The sequence below is a fragment of the Triticum aestivum genome, chromosome 3B (assembly GCF_018294505.1).
Source record: "Triticum aestivum cultivar Chinese Spring chromosome 3B, IWGSC CS RefSeq v2.1, whole genome shotgun sequence".
Lineage (NCBI taxonomy): Eukaryota > Viridiplantae > Streptophyta > Magnoliopsida > Poales > Poaceae > Triticum > Triticum aestivum.
Genome location: NC_057801.1, coordinates 370,712,199 through 370,715,839, shown reverse-complemented (window position 1 = coordinate 370,715,839; position 3,641 = coordinate 370,712,199).

The following is a 3,641-nucleotide window of genomic DNA, read 5'->3' as shown; positions in this document are numbered from 1 at the left end:
CACTCACTGTTCATCCCAGAGGCACCATCGATCGGCTTCAGTTAGCAGCAGTAGCGAAGGAATCGCTCCATCGGGTTCAGTTAACAGCCATCGATCGATCGCTCGGGTTCAGTAACGCGTAGCCTGCAGTGCAATCGCTCTAGTTCAGTTAGAGCCCAACGCCTTGCTCGGCTTCAGTTAGAGCCAACGCCTCGCACACACGCGCGTACATACGAGAGAAACGCGCATCGCTCCGCCCCTGACCTCCCACCGTAACCGGCAACTCCCCGAAATTTTCCTCCCCCTCGCTTCTACCACAGTTTTTTCCGTCATGGACGGCCCAAAGAATGTCATGCAGCTGCGTCTCCGGCCCGCCCAGGATGAAAAGACCATTTTCTGTCATGATTTTTTGTCAAAGAAGTAGGAGCCCACCACATCTATGATGATACCGGGTTTTGTCACAATTATCGTCATAGAAGTGTCCTATGTATGATAGAAAAAAATCGTTCGGCCCAAAATGTCACGGATGTGTCTTTTTTTGTAGTGAAGGGGGGCGCCACCTATTCCTTCCCGTGGCGCCTATACAAGGAAGGGGAGGGCGAACCAGGGCAGGAGCCCAAGTGGGATTCGACCCCACTTGCGGCACCCCCTTGTTCTCTCCCCTCTCCCCACCCACTTATATATATGAGGAGGGGGCGCCTAGCACACCCAAGAGACACAATCTTAGCCGTGTGCGGTGCCCCCCTCCACGGTTTACTCCCTTGGTCATATTTTCGCAGTGCTTAGGCAAAGCCCTGCGGAGACCACTTCACCATCACCATGCTGTTGTGCTACCAGAACTCTTCCACTACCTTACTGACTTGCTGGATCAAGAAAGCGAGGACATCATTGAGATTAACGTGTGCTGAACACGGAGGTGCCGTACGTTCGGTACTCGATCGGTTGGATCGCAAAGAAAGTTCGACTACATCAACTGTGTTGTTAAACGCTTCTGCTTACGGTCTATGAGGGTACGTAGACATACTCCCCCCTCTCATTTCTATGCATCTCCTAGATAGATCTAGCACGAGCGTAGGAAATTTTTGAAATTGCATGCTACGTTTCCCAACAGTACAAAGCCAGGCGCAGACCCTGAGCAACAGAGAAATAAATGAAGTGCTAGGGGGCCCAGACAAGTTGCATGCATGCATAAGAATATCATGAGCATTGCATCCTCATATAGATAAGGTTGCATCTGGCATCATTTTCATCTACATAATCTACAGGATCCTGCCGTGGATTATGTCCCTAAGAAGAGATGAGAAGACAAGCCAGCACTACGACCTCTGGCAGGCCAAACAGATAAGTTCTATCTCTTATCCATACATGTTCTGTAAGTATAAACTTGTGCATAGGAAAACCTCGCCACTTTTTGAAACTATGGTGCTCCCATCCTTTGACTCGAACGTTGCTTCGGTCGGGATGGTCGCAGTGGCCTTTGATGAAGAAAGATTGGCGGGGGTTGGTCCTTCATTATGATTTGTGCCCGGCAAGCATAGCTCCCCGGCAGCCAAATAGAAGGTATCGGTAGGATAGCCTACCGGGGAAAGTCGTTTATTTTAAGTATAGTGCCATTCCACCTCTCCATGGCCATAAACATGCACGAGTCCCCGACAAGGTTTAAATTTTTCATTAATATGCTTCAAACAAGTACAAACCTTACATAACACAAACATGGATTAAGGGATTACATTATTTGAACTAAAATTTGGCAAGTGCCTACAGTTTTAAGATAAAAAAAAGATAAGTGCCACATAAACTCTTCTCCTTGTTCCTCTCACCCCAGGTAGTGTGGTGAGAAGAGAAGGAGGCAGGAGCAGCGCCCAATCGGGAGTCCATCCCGATCCCGTCATGGCCTATCAGACGCAGCCTGACAAGATCGGGAGTGGCTAGGCTACGAAGGAGGAGAGCGGAAGGAGCAGCTCGGCGGTACCCTGGTCACCACCCCTAGGACCAGCAAGAAGCCCCAGCTTGAGTGACAGTGGAGTCATCCACCAAAGCTCAGCTGGAAGACTGCTGGAGGAGGCGAAGGCACCAAGAGAGCAGCCCCATCCTCGACAATCAGGAGGTTGTTTATGATGGTGCCTGGAAGGGGAGAGGAAGAACAGAAAGATAAGGTGGCAGGTTGCCAGTACGGGATGAATGCATCAGTGCGATCGTACTATGACCTGACGCCCTGCCTCCCGCCTTCTCCGTCTTCCCTGTCTTCATCTTCATCAACACCTCTTCGAGGAAAGTCGGCCTCACTGTCCGACACTCCTCCCAAAGAGACGATGTGCGGCCAAGATGGCCAAAGCTTTCGGGGCGCGCTGCACCCCACCTTGGTGGGAAGGAAGGTGCTCTCCTCATCAACATTAACCCTGGTTCCAAGGAAAGGGGCAGTACTGGGTTTTCTAATGATCTCAAGCCCTTCGCCTTGGACTTGGACCAGACTCACTCCCCAAGCACCAGCACCATTGCTTGGCATCATCGGCTCCAAGATTGGGCCCAGGACCGGGCCCCAGGCTCTCCCTTCTAGCATACTCAAGACGAAACAAAATGGAGGAAGAGATGGATGCGGATGGATGCCCCCACTCCTCCCCTGCTCCTCCTTTTATAGGCGAGCTGGGGGCTGGGGGCTGATTCGCTGACGAGTAACCACCGCCCTCCTCCACCAATCCAAGAAGACCGGGCCCCTGCCTTGATGCCCCTCCGCACCATGTGCCCCCGTTACCTACTTCACTTGATGCATGCGGCATACGTGGCTGAGGATAAGGGCGTGGTGGGAAGAGTGAATTGGCAGTTACCCGCCCGTGCGTTAAAGTCATTCACGGGCCATTAAAAGAATGGTCCCACCACCGTTGGCGTTACACGACATGCAGAAAAACCAGAAACTGGCCTGGACTCAAGATAATGAAGAAGCAAAGAAGAATCTCAGGAGGCGAAGCTGAGGGAGTCCTGGATTAGGGGGTATCCGGACAGCCGGACTATATACATCGTCTGGACTATTGAAGCGTGAAGATACAAGACTCAAGACTTCGTACCGTGTGCGGATGGGACTCTCCTTGGCGTGGAAGGCAAGCTTGGCGATTCGGATATTGTGTTTACTTCCTTGTAACCGACTCCATGTAAACCCTAGCCCTCTCCGGTGTCTATATAAACCGGAGAGGTTGGTCCTTAGAAGGCCAATCACAATTACAATCATACCATCATAGGCTAGCTCCTAGGGTTTAGCCTCTACGATCTCGTGGTAGATCTACTCTTGTACTACCCATATCTTCAATATTAATCAAGCAGGAAGTAGGGTTTTACCTCCATCCAGAGGGCCCGAACCTGGGTAAACATTATGTCCCTCGCTTCCTGTTACCATCAGCCTAAGACGCACAGATCGGGACCCCCTACCCGAGATCCGCCGGTTTTGACACCGATATTGGTGCTTTCATTGAGAGTTCCTCTGTGTCGTCGCTGCAAGGCTCGATGGCTCCTTCGGTCATTGTCAACAACATGTTCCAGGGTGATACTTTTCTCCTCGGACAGATCTTCGTGTTCGGTGGCTTTGCACTGCGGGCCAATTCGCTTGGCCATCTGGAGCAGATCGACATCTACGCCCCTGGCCACCAGATTAGGTTTGAAAACCTGAACTA